Here is a 14,046-nt window from a genome sequence, read left to right on the forward strand (position 1 = left end):
ATTCCGTGCCACCGATGCCACTTGGGCCTCAAGTGACAGGGAAGGATCTAAAAAGACTCCCAGACTACGAACCCGGTCCTTTAGGGGGAGTGTAACCCCATCCAGGACAGGGTGTATATCCACCATCCGATCAGGGAAGCCGTTCACCAGCAGCATCTCAGTCTTGTCTGGATTGAGCTTCAGTTTGTTAGCTCTCATCCAGTCCATTATCGCAGTCAGGCAATGTTTCAGCACATCGACAGCCTCACCTGAGGAAGATGAAAAGGAGAAATAGAGCTGCGTGTCATCAGCGTACTGGAAGAAGCCTAAAACAATATTAAAAATAAACACACACACACAGGGGGTAGTAGAATAAAAAATTTTATCCATAAGATTAACATAATGGCATAACAGAATCTCACATCCCCCCAAGCAATGAAGATACCCCAACTCTTGAAATCAAATTTTACACTTGAAATGCTTTTATAATATGTTTCTGTTATGTCTCAAAAGAACAAGATGCTCAAAGAGCATGTCAGACAAGGAATGTCTTTTTACAGTCATTACGTTGCCACCAGTACTGAACAGGCGTTCTACTGCGGCGCTTGAAGGCATGCCTGTGTTGTGCTGCAAAAAACACCGCAGCACACGTGGAAAGCCATGGAGTGATGACACTTCCCTGCTGGGAGACCTCAGGTACCTCACCAGTTCCTCCTCAGCAGTGTCCACTGCTGACTTCTTGCCCTGGGGCAGAAAGTTAAAGAAGTCATCTTCTAAGTCATCTCCTTCTTGGTCTTTATCTGAAGACTGATCACTGTCCTCATTAAGTACACCCATCTTTATTTCAGCTTTCAACAAGGCTTCCATTGTGTATCTAAGAAAGAGAGAGGATATGTTAACACATATATGTTAGGAAACCATCATCTGCTCTTCATTTCCTGATGCTTGTCATGTCCCCTGGTTCAGGGTCCAGCCTGAGCCTGTGGATGATGACATGGAAGGTAGAAAGGTGACCAAGTCACCACACTCATGGGGCAGCACAGCAGACCCTTAAGGATTACCTGCAGCAACCCAAGGTTGTGATGAGGAGCCCCAGGAAGAAAAGGCCCAGCCCCTGCCTACCACCTTAAGCCTTCTGATGCCTCCCTTGAGACAACATTTCCCTTGGAGTAATCCACCCAAAGGGCTTCCCTAATGTTCTTACTTGTTGGTATGGGTGGTGGCCTGACACGATTCCAGCCAATCTAGTTTGAAGCGAGGGTGTAGGCAGGCTGCCAGAAGAAGCCCAGATAGCTGCAAACCGCTTTCTTAGGGCTTCGCGCACACCTCTCAGCAGCTGAAAACAGTATGTGTACCTCTCAGGTTTGTTTTCCAGTCCTTCTAACTTGCGGTCCAGATTGCAGAGCGTTGGTAGCAAATACCCCATGAACATGCCGTTCTCCCGTTGCAGGATATCTAGGGACTGGGCTAGTGGCTCCATAATCTCTGTGTATTCCTGTACCACTTCAATCTCAGCAGCTGTGATCCTGGACAAGGAGCAGCAGTCCATTATGGCGTGCATTTTTAGTGGCACAGTTGACAGGAGCTCATGTAGTTGCTTCAACGCATCAAAGGTGGAATTCCACCTGGTCTTATTCGGTACCTTCAGATACACACCACATTGCACATGGATATACTCAGCAATCTGTGCTGACTGGTTCTGCTTGGACCACAACTTGCTGCACTTTCCCATCAAGGAACGAAACTGTTTCTTGAAAGGACCAAGAAGACTACTTTTGGAGGAGTCAGAAAGCATGGCCTCTATGTCTTGTGTTGCCACAAGGTTGAGGGTGTGGCTAGCACATCTCTGGTGTGGTAAAACAAAATCCTCTCCTGAGTCTGCAGCTTCTTCCTCTGCCTCAGGTCCTGTGTCCAGGATCTCACAGATAGGCACAAACTCCACCTCAGCCTCCTCCTCCTCCTGGTTATCACCATCATCGTCACTGGTGCCTGCAGCTTCCACTGGTTCTTTGGCCATGAAAACTCTGAACGCTTTCACAAAGTTGGAGCCATTGTCTGTAGTAGTGCACATAACTTTGTTGTGGATCCTGTACTGCACATGTACATCATGCAGTGCTTTTGAAAGGACATTGTATGTATGGCGCCCCTTCAGACGCTTACAAGCCAAGGCCCCGACCTCACGTTTCAGGGTAGTTGGGTTGATCCAGTGGGCTGTTACCCCAAAGTAACTCTTCTTGCCATTGGTCCAACAATCTGCAGTGGTTGCTATATATGCCACAGCACCCATTCGGTTTGCAAGAGTTTCTCTCATGTGGCATGCTCTCTTCTCAATTCTGTCTCTCAGAGTCTTGGCACATATGATGGTGAGATCTTTGGGGAGTCCAATGCGAACCAGATTAATGAATGATGGTTTGTCCACAGTCTGAAGTGGTAATGTCTCCTCTACAGTGAAATCAATGATTCTCCTGTCGAGATTGCTCTGGGTGACAGGCTCCCTGCCAGATCCCCACCTCTCAAGGGTTGTCTGCTGCTGCTTCAGCATTTTGGGAGGAGGGGTGTCATGCATTGGTTCAGGAAGGCCACGTCTCCTTGCCTTTATTGCTTCTTCAGTTGCTCTCAGCTTCTCAGGGTGTGCCCTCTGAGGAAGAAGAAGAAAGCATGAATCCAAGAAAAAATGGAAGAGGAACTTCACAATTTAAACATAAATAGACAATGGACACTCTTTGAGGACCAGCATGACAAAGGCTTACCTCAAAATGTTTCTTCACATTGGATGAGGAGGAAACAGCTGATCTCAGATTTTTGATCCTTGGAAGGCAGTAATTGCATCGTACAACAACATTTTTCCCACTCTGGCTCACAAATGTACAAGCTTTCTCAAAGCCAAACCATGGTACTTGCTGTTCTGCAGATGTGATTGTGGGCAACTGGCACTGCTTCATGCCCTCCTCCTCATCATGCACAGGGCCTCCTTTCTGAACCTCACTTTCTAGTTTTGCCTCCTCAGGATCAACAAGCTGTGACTCAAGTGGCCGCACTAACTGACTGCTGCTCTCAGCAGCAAAACCTGCAACAGGCGTCTCTGTAATAAACAAGAGATAATGCTCCTATATGGGTGAACTTCAGCTGTGATGTGCCCCCATCTCTTCCCCATGCTGCAAGATGCCCCAGTCAGAGTGGAAGTAAGCAGGTTGATAGCACAATTAAAAGAGATCCTATTTGCATCATTTTTGCTCACTGAATAACCCTACCTGGGCCAGTCTAACCTACTATCTCACAGGGTTGTTGTGAGAACAAAATGAGAATAGGGTTCAAATCCCCACATAGCCATGAAGCTCACTGGGTGACCTTGGGCCAGTCACTGCCTCTCAGCCTCATGAAAACCCTATTCATAGGGTCACCATAAGTTGGAATCAACTTGAAGGCGGTACATATATTTTTTATTTTGAATATGATGATTATAATAATAATAATAATACTTTAATTTATAGGCCGCCTATCTAGCCAATGGCCACTCTAGGCAGCTTACAATAAAACATGATAAAATACAATAAACAATAAACAATATAGCCAGTACAGTATAATACAAAAATTACAGTATTTAGTAGATTGTTTTTACAGTTCTAGGACTAGTTCACCTTGGAAGGTCGTAAAGGCCTGATGGAATAGCCAAGTTTTCAGACCCCGGCGAAATATATCTAGGGAAGGGGCATGACGAAGATCCATTGGGAGGGAGTTCCAGATCGTGGGGGCCGCCACAGAAAAAGCCCTCTCTCGAGTCCTCACCAACCTAGCCACTTTAGTCGGCGGAACCGAGAGAAGGCCCTGAGTAGCCGATCTTGTAGGGCGGCACACTTTATGATGGTGGAGGCGCTCCTTCAGGTATACTGGGCCGAAACCGTGTAGGGATTTAAAGGTTAATACCAACACCTTGAATTGAGCCCGGAAAATAACTGGAAGCCAGTGAAGATTGTATAACACTGGGGTAATATGATCATAACGGCGGCTATTCGTAAGTAAACGAGCCGCCGTGTTTTGTACCAGTTGTAATTTCCGGACTGTTTTCAAGGGTAACCCCACGTAGAGCACATTGCAGTAGTCTAAACGAGAGGTGACCAGAGCATGCACTATGAGTGGGAGCTGATGGATAGGAAGATAGGGTTGCAGCCTTCGGATGAGACACAATTGACCCCAAGCTGCCCGGCACACCGATGAAACCTGGGCCTCCATGGACAGCCCGGAGTCAAGGATCACCCCAAGGCTGTGGACCTGGTCCTTCAGGGGCAGTTTTACCCCATTAAACACCAGGTCAATATTTCCCAACCCTCCTTTGTCTCCCACGAGCAGTACTTCCGTTTTATCAGGATTCAGCTTTAGCCTGTTTCTTCCCATCCATCCACTCACGGATTCCAGACACTTGGACATGGTCTCCACAGCCAACTCTGGTGAGGACTTGAATGAGAGGTAGAGCTGAGTGTCATCCGCATATTGGTGGCACTGCAGCCCAAACCTCCTGATGATCGCTCCCAGTGGTTTTACATAAATGTTAAATAGCATGGGAGAGAGGATAGAGCCCTGTGGCACACCACATTTGAGGGGCCAAGGGTCTGAAACCTCATGTCCCAATGCCACCTGCTGGTGTCTATCGGAGAGAAAGGAACGGAACCAGTTTAATACTGTACCTCCTATTCCCAATCCCTCCAGACGATCCAGCAAGATACCGTGGTCGACGGTATCAAAAGCCGCTGAGATAATTATGATAATAAATATGCAGCATTTCAGATTAATTCTGTATGAGAAGCATTCCATGCCAAGCTTGGAAAACCAAGGATGAGGTATAAAATGTAGACAAAAATAGTTTTGACAAAATGCCGTTTATCTTTTATATCTATATCTATAATTAGCAATACAGCTGAATGATGTATGTAAAGTATTTTTTCTTTCCCTTTTCTTTTTTATTAATATTTTAGTACTACTGCTAAAGTTCTGATGAAAGAATAAAGCATTCATTAGCCAAATTCAAATGATTAGAACACATCACATAAATTCCACTGAAGTTGGAGTTTTTGCCATAGAAAATGAAAAAAAACATATAACCTTTGATAGCCCAATAGACAATCAGAACTAATATAAAACCCTATTGCTTCTCATTTGCAAATCTTGCAAGATCTAAGGTAACTCTAGATCATGTGAGTTCAGGTGATGCATGTTATGTACATTTGTATAGATATTAGCAGAGATTGTCAACAGTCTATGATGCTTGTGTGTGCCAATGTGTGTGTTTGTGGCAGGCTTTTACCCTGCACTGAGATCACTGAGACTTAAGACTTAGTAAAATAAGAAAAGCTATTTCATTTATAGAAATACATTGTAGATAGGAAAGGCATACCTAGTTCTAAGTAACTAACGTGGAGGCGCAACACCCAGGTTTGGGAGTTGCCCTCACTGCCCTTTCTTCATGTGTACTAGAGAGTGACAGAATAGGGCTAGAAGCAAATAGAAAGCAAAAATGGAAAGTAGGGTAACATCTAAAGAAATACTCCCCTTTACATCTCTCCTTTCTTTCTTTCTGTATATATCCCGCCCTTCCTCGCAGTAGGAGCCCAGGGTGGCACTGACAGTGGTTGACCTTCACTTCCTAAAAAGCAGTAATGATGAAACCCCTCAACATTGCCTATTGCAGCCTGTGCAGCTTTGGCACTGTTCATCTTATTGAAGCTTACTTGCGCTTCTGCTTTTTGCACCTGCACATTCTTTTCTAGGCAGCAATTGTGTTGCAGCGACTGCACCACACAGCCTGAGACTTCTCTCCTCCTTGCTTTGGTCACCACATGGCAATGTCATCAAGAAAGGGCTTGCACATAAATACACAAGCCTGGGCTGTGATGAGAACAGATTAATCTCAACTCTGAAATTCACTGTATGCGAACTGAACGGTACTTGTCTTCCTGGTCAAATGATTTTTTTTTTAAAAAAAACCAACTCTAGGGCTACAAGCTTTAATTTTCAGCAGATTAATTAACTAAAAGGAGAGTTGATTAATCAGTGGGGCCTATTTTTATTGGTAAGAATGAGTTTTAATATGAGACACTTGTTTATTGTTTTTAGAGTAATTTTGTGTGTTACTGTACCGGGGAATGCATGAAACAATAACAAAGATCAGCCTTGATTTTTTTTAACTGTGTGCCCTAGAGCTTCTGTATTGAATTCTTCATTGTCTTGCACTCCTTTTAATTATTATATTCTGGAAATTCTCATAGATTTGAAGTCTTGGTGATAAGCAAATCAATTGAAATGTAATTGATCAGTTTATTGAAAGGGAGAGGATTAATCAGTTAAACATTTTAATTTTACATTGCCCAGATATTCAGCTGCAATAAATGGATTTTTTTCAACAAGAGGTGATCTTCACAGGTACCCCGCCTGGGGATGCTGTTGGAGAGAATGGGGTTTACAGGAGTTGTCTCTCTCTGGGACTGGGAATCTCTTTCTCACAGAACATGAGTTTGAGAACTGGGGGACTGAGAGGAGGAGCTGCAAGGAGCCTACTTCTCACCTCATCTCTGCCAAGAACAAAAAAATCAGCCTTAAGCCATTTATTATACGCCTAATGATTTTTTATTTTTATTATTATTATTATTATTACTGAGACAGTTTTTGTCCCACATACAATTCAGTCTTGTGATTAAACAGGACAAAAATACAAATAAAAAGAAAGATGGAGTTTAAATAAATATACAATAAAAAGCTAGCCGACATTTTAAAAGGCAGGAGTGCTCTGTCTGGATAAATACAGCACACAGGTATGCATGGGAATAAGGGGGAGAGTTCAAAAAGGGGGGAAGGAAGAGAAGTAGGCCGTGGGGGGGGCAGAAGGTGCCGCGGAGGCAGCAGTGAGGTAAGGAGAGGAACACACACAAATCATCGTCACTCACCTCCACAGCTCTTCGCCATTCTGCTGCTGCCTTCTCCGTTGTCCTTGCCCTGGCTTTTTCCTCCAGCGTCCATTTTTTCCTCTCAGACGCTAGCAGGCCCTGCCTATTCACCTCTTGAACTTGGAAAAGTTACTTTTTTGAACTACAACGCCCATCAGCCCAATCCAGTGGCCATGCTGGCTGGGGCTGATGGGAGTTGTAGTTCAAAAACATAACTTTTCCAAGCTCTGCGAGATCACAAGGGAAGAGAGAGTCTGTGCAGTGGTCCAATCAGTGTGAGGCACATGTCTTGTGTTCACCAATCACAGCCAGGAGCTGACTTCCCCTTGTTCCCGCCCCCAAGTAACGTCCAACCTAACGTGGAAACGTTAAAGTCGCAGCTGAAAAGTAGGGAAATTACTAGTCGTTCCGTTACTTGCCAAATGTAATGGAATTACCCACTCGTTATTTAAAATTGTAATGAATTACAAGTAACTCGTTAAAAATAACAAGTTACTTCCAAGCTCTGGAAGAGTCCTTACCTTTCCTGCTGATTGGAGCCAATCAGAGTGAAAGGAGGTGAGCCAGCCACTGAGAAGACTCTTCTCAGTTGCTAACGCTCTCCACTTACATGCTGATTGGCTCCTAGAGACGTTTGTTGTTGTGAGAGAATGCATTAACAAAGATCTCATTCTTAATCCAGGAGCAAAAAAGGGTGTACATGGCTGCAACTATCATGAAGGGACTCTGCACTTCTGAATTTTCTACTAAACAACTGATAAACACCTGTGTAACTTTGTGTCTGGAGACTTATTATTAGGAATCACTTTCCATAATTGTAAGGAGGTATGTCCACACGCATGCATCCCAGGCACCTGAATGAGGGGAGAGAGCAGCATAGGGACATAAGCAGATGTCTTAGACCAGCGGTTCCCAAACTGTTCTTCTACATAGACCACTTGAAAATTGCTGAGGGTCTGAAAGTATCTGAAAATTTACTATGGGCATATGCAAGATAATTAACTCCCATTAGTGATAAGAGCAAGAATTTATAATTATTATTTTAATTAAAACAAGAGGCTTATCAGTACTTTGAAGAGGTTGTTGTTATGTGCCTCCGAGTCGACTATGACTTATGGCGACCCTATGAATCAGCGACCTCCAAGAGCATCTGTCATGTACCACCCTGTTCAGATCTTGTAAGTTCACATCTGTGGCTTCCTTTATGAAATCGATCCATCTCTTGGTTGGTCTTCCTCTTTTTCTACGCCCTTCTGTTTTTCCCAGCATTATTGTGTTTTCTAGTGAATCATGTCTTCTCATGATGTGTCCAAAGTATGATAACCTCAGTTTCATCATTTTAGCTTCTAGTGATAGTTCTGGTTTAATTTATTGTAACTCCCAATTATTTGTCTTTTTCGCAGTCCATGGTATGCGCAAAGCTCTCCTCCAACACCACATTTCAAATGAGTGGATTTTTCTCTTATCCACTTTTTTCACTGTCCAACTTTCACATCCAGGACTGGGTCTTTCATGATGCCCGGTGGGGGCGGGGAGCAGGAGAATAGTCGATAAGACAGACATCCTGGCATTGGTAATCTAATTAGCAAGGTATGTGTGGGGTTGTTGCACACTTCCAGGCCCAGTTTCATTTTGAGTAGGGAGGTGGAACCTGTGTAGATGTGGTTGATCAAAGGGAGAAGAAATTTTAAGTTAAGCAAAGCTCTGCTTTTATAAAACCTAAGAAACATACAGATACTTTGAATGTCTGAGTGCCTGCATCAGTGGAATACTGGAGGAACTTGTAAAACTTGCTACTACAGTATTTAGAACTGAGCATGTGGTGTGAAATACTCCTTTTTCTAACATTTTGGCTTCTTGTTTTTCTCCACCCACCACATCTCTGAAATATAAAGTATATGTAATGGTTAACTGGACTGGTGCCCTGACTTACTATGTTTGTTGCTATTTTGTGTTTTTATTATGTTTTTATATTGATTGTGTATTTTTATTGTTTTTATTATATTTGTAAGCTGTGCTGAGCTCTGTTTTTAACAGCAGAAGGGCAGGATATAAATCCTCTTAATCAATCAATATTCCATAGTGTTGGAAACTAGAGTCTAGGCATTTAAAGCTGAAAATGTAAATTTTTTTTAAAAAAATTCTCACATCTTTCCCCAGCTTTTGGTGGTAATTCCTAGGCACAAAAACAAAACAACTGGACAATCCAAATATTTGCATAATATGCAAATTAGCCTGCCCGGATTTGTGGAACTGGAATATGACAACCCTAGCATATATGTACAGAGTTTGTGCAATACAATATGAAGCCCAGCCCCAAATTTAACGTTTGATTATTTGGCAGACTTAAACTTTCCAACATTGGCCATAGAGGAGAGGTTGGAGCTTAATGCCTTGATTTCAGAAGAGGAAATTAAAGCTGCAGTCAGTCATTTGCAGATGAATAAGGCCCTTTTTGAACATTATAAAAATTTTGAGGAGCTTTTGATTTCTCAAATGAAGTTGTTATTTAATGAGATTTTAGAGGGAGCTCCTATCCCTGACATTTGCCATATTATTGTTTTACCTAAACCCTTTAAAGACCCTTTGAAATAGGATTCCTATTGTATTTCTTAATTAATCATGATTACAATTTTTTCCTATGATCTTAGCCAAATGATTTAATACCATTCTTCCCAAATTGATTCACCCAGATCAATCTGGATTTGTTCCAAATTGACCAAGGCCAATTATGATAATGTTATTTGTTATTTAAATTAATTTTTGTAAATTGTATTGCTTTTATTGTATTTTTATACCTGTGTTTATTTATCTTTGGCCGAAAGGCAGGGTATAAATAAAATTTATTATTATTATTATTATTATTATTATTATTATTATTATTATTATTATTAACAACAACGACAATAATAATAAAATGTAATAAATTTCTGCAAAACATCAAGTTCCCCTCCCCAACCCTGATTTTTATTGATGTTTTTAAGGCTCTCAGTTGTGTGGGTTGGAGGTTTAAAAAAATTGATTACTCTTAACATGCACCTGGGTTGCACTTTTAATGTATTTTTATTATTATTTATATTTATTGCTTGCCTTTCACCAACAGGTCCCAGGGCAGGTTACATCAGTTTAAAATTCAGTACTAGGGCAGTAGTTAATGTGAATGGTCTGGACTCGGATCCTGTTGCTGTCTGGCTGTCCCCTCTGTCCCCTCCTCTTTTTGTTAATAATGGGGCTGTTGGACATCTGTGTCAGGTGCTATTCTACAATAAATGAGGTGGAGATGGGAGGTCAGATATGTAAAGTGAGCCTCTGTGCTGATGATATTGCTGCGGTGGTTACGAATCTTCTGACGGCAGCCCCTGCCCTTCGGCAGGAGTTAGATGCCTTCTAAGTGGTTACAAGAGTAAAACTAATTACAAAAAATCTGAAATGCTATGCTTTCATGTACCACCTATGGAGCAGAAGGAGGTCTCTTGTTATTTAGGAGCTATGTTACACCATAAGCAGATCAGATTCCTAGGCAGGGCCGGTTCTAAAGGGCGGCCAGGTTGGGCGCTGGCCCGACGGCCCCTGGAGCTACAGGGGGTCCCTCAGCTGCCCCTCCGCTCCCCTTCTGTGATCCATGCCCCCCACGTCCCCCCATGTCTCCCCACTTACCTGTCTGCTGTCTTTTACCATTGCCCTTAATGAAGATGGCTGCTGCGGTTTCCTTAAGGTACTGAAGCCCCTGCCGCCATCTTAGTTGATGGCAGAGATGCGCGTGCATAGCACGCATGCGTGCCATCAACAAAGATGGTGGCGGAGGCTTTAACCCCTTAGGGAAACCGCAGCCGCCATCTTCTTTAAAGGTGTGAGGCGTCCTTCCCTGGCTCTCCCTGTCAGGTTCCTACCTGCTCGTGGTTACTGCCTGTCTCTAGGCACCACCAGGGACTCCACCAGTCCGGACCGCTCTCTCTTATGGTTTCTCTCCCCGCTCTAGCACAGATCTCAACAGATCCCCCTGCTAGGCAACCACCAGTAACGTCCCAATACTAGTATTCCCAGAGACTCTGAATACTGGTATTGTTATTCTCTTCACCGCTGCCACCATTTGTTACAGTTCCCCTTCAGCCTTGGTCATTACCTTACCCTCCCTTCTGGTCTGTGAAACCCCAGCCAAGGATCAGGCCTTTGGTAAACCAAATTAAGTATTTATTACAGATAACAAAGCTAACAAGATTAACAGGATTTCTTCTTAAGGCACATAAGCATATGGTTTTACTCAATACTAATCCGAACTCCACCTCCCTCCTTCTTCACTCTCTCCTGACAAACAACTCTCTCAAACCCCACCAAGCAATCCACTCTTTCTCTTCTCCCCCCTATTCCACTCTCACTCTTCCTTTTATACATTCAGCCATTTTAAACACTCAGCCAATCATCTCGCATTCTACTGCCCATTCACTCCCCCTCTTTCACTCCACTTACCATGTATCTTCTAAAACAACAACACTTACCATATATACATTAATATAGGAACATCACAAAGGGCAACGGTAAAAGACAGCAGACAGGTAGGTGAGGTGGGGGGGCTGCACACGTGCAAATGCACACGCGAACACGTACACATGCTGGGGCCCAGGGCAAGCTGATGCCCAAGGCCCCTGGCATTCCTGGAGCCGGCCCTGTTCCTAGGTGTCCAAATCACATGGGATAGGACTAAATTATTTATGGCAGACTTCAGGCCAATTTGGAACTCGATCTCAGGCTTGCTACAATTCTGGAAAAAGTTAAATTTGTCCCTGTTACCTAGAATAGTGGCCACAAAAATGACAATTCTACCTAAATTAACTTTTTTATTCCATTTTCTTCCCATCTGTATATTGGATAAACAATTCAAAATCTGGCAAGGAGTCTTGGAATCTTTTATCTTTTTAAGGGGAAAAAAGCCTCAGATTAAGAAAAGTTATTTATATAGACAATCAGGAGGAGGCTGGGGTATACCTCAGGCTAACCAATGTCTCATTGCTGATGGAGGAGGAGGGGAAAAGATGGGATACTATGGAAAACAGGTTGGTAGAAGGTCAAACAGTCACTTCTTTATTCTTTTGCAAACAACGCAAGCATATGAAACAAATCATAAGGGAAAACCCATTTATGGGGGGTTTGCTTGGATTTGGGAATGCAGAGTTCAGGCATTTTCCTCTTTGGCCCCTCTCCTGTTTTTTCATGCACAATTTTTCAACAAATACAGAATGCTCCCATGGCAGTTTTGGTGTTCTAAGGGGCTCTTCCAATTGTCTCTCCAAGTGGGGTGCTGTTGGAACAGGATGAGACAACTCTTTTGAGCGATGCCCCCATGGATTGGCTCCAATGGTGGCAAATTCATACTTTTTTTTTTTTAATGAAGGAAGGCATAAGACATCAGGCTAGCAAACAGATGATGCCATTTGAATCATTGTGGTCCCTGCTGGCTCTGGAACAAAGGGGCAGGTCTTGAGATTATTATATACAATGTTATTAGACAAAGGTTTGGACTCAAAAATTGTTGGAAAATGATTTTGGCACTGATATGGACCTGCAAGATTGGATTACACTTTGGGACATGCCCTCTTTGCAGAAGTCAGCCACGCAAGTTAAGGAACACATGCTTAAATTGCCTATTGCTGGTACATTAAACTGGTTCAATCATCCAGAATGTCATCGGTAACCTCTGCTGGTGAGATTGTCAGGTGAAAGGCACTTACTTTCCTATGTGATGGTCCTGCCGGGGGGCCAGGCGTTTCTGAACTGAGGTCTTCTCTGAAATTTGGAAAATAATGAATCAGCCCCTGGACAGCCCCCCCCCCCATTGGCTTTGGTCAATTTGTTTGTTGGCAGCAATGCAGATTTGAAATGTAAGGAGATGCTCCAACATCTGCTTATGGCAGCTCACCTGTCTCTGGCTAAGCATGGGAGGAAGATACAAGGAGCTACTCTGGAGTATTGGTACCATAAAATACCATAATTAACACTGGCTGAAAAAATTACTAAAAAAAAGAAAGTAATGAGGAGACAGCAAAAACCGGGTGAATTGTGGGTGAGTTGTTTGATTTTATTTGGTTTGTTAATAATAAGGATAATAAGAGAGCTCCCCCATCTCACTATGTCAGGATCTTGCACTTGAAACATGAAGTTAATCCCACTATTCCATGGTGTTGGCAATATGTATGGTGCCAACTATACCTCATTTTCTTTCGAATTGTATCAGTGAATGGTGTTATTACTAATATCTTTTCCACTGTTCTTGGGATTGATTTCCTATAGCCTGTATATTTTTGTTGGCATGCTGTATATTTTCTTTGCTTGTTCTCTATCATTTGAAGGATTTCATATTCAGCTCAAGACTCATTGCTTATCGGCTTCCCCCAAAGTTTGGGGGTTACCAAAGATTTTTATTTTTCCTTGTTTAGTTTGTTCTCATAATTTGGAATGCATTTTGAATTTCAAACAAAAATGTTCATTTTTTTAAAAAAGGAAGAGTTTATTAATACAGCGACTGTGTATCCTGGAAGATCATCTGAATAATATATTTTTCTTCTTTCTAATAGAACTAAGACAGTTACAGAAACTGAAGCTAAACTCCTGTTGAGAGCAAAGAAGAAAACTTATCCAAATAAATGTAACCGTCTTTTCCTGTCTGATAGCGATATTTTATAATCTTGTAACATATGAGATACAAGATTATCGAATATCACTATCGGTTAGGAGAACACAATTACATTCATTTGGATAAGATTTTTATTCTTCTTTGCTCTCAACAGAAGTTAAGCTTCAGTTTCTGTGCTTGTGTTAGTAATTATGTAATTGTCTTAATATGTTAATGGATATATATCATGCCAGTTGGCAGCCTCTCTATAGTACTCTGTACCAGCTAGAACTTCTGTACCAACTAGAGATTTAAAGGCAGTCCCACACACAGCAGATTGCAGTACTCATTCCTAGATTTTAACAAGAGCATGATCGTTGCCAGGCTGCCTTTATCCAGGATGTGATAGCAGTTGCCACACCTAAGTTGGTGGAAAGTGCTTGGTGCCACTTGGGCATCCAGAAAATGTCTAGAACTAATAACATACTTTTGTTCAATTATAAGTGATTAACAGAAGTGTTCTTA

General features: G+C 42.5%; 1 protein-coding gene across 4 annotated transcripts in view; it reads left to right on the forward strand.

The window, feature by feature from the left end:
- Positions 1-14,046, forward strand: part of OLFML2B (olfactomedin like 2B) — a 71,558-nt gene that overhangs the window by 45,939 nt on the left and 11,573 nt on the right. The window lies entirely within an intron of this gene.

This window comes from Rhineura floridana, chromosome 1 (assembly GCF_030035675.1).
Source record: "Rhineura floridana isolate rRhiFlo1 chromosome 1, rRhiFlo1.hap2, whole genome shotgun sequence".
Lineage (NCBI taxonomy): Eukaryota > Metazoa > Chordata > Lepidosauria > Squamata > Rhineuridae > Rhineura > Rhineura floridana.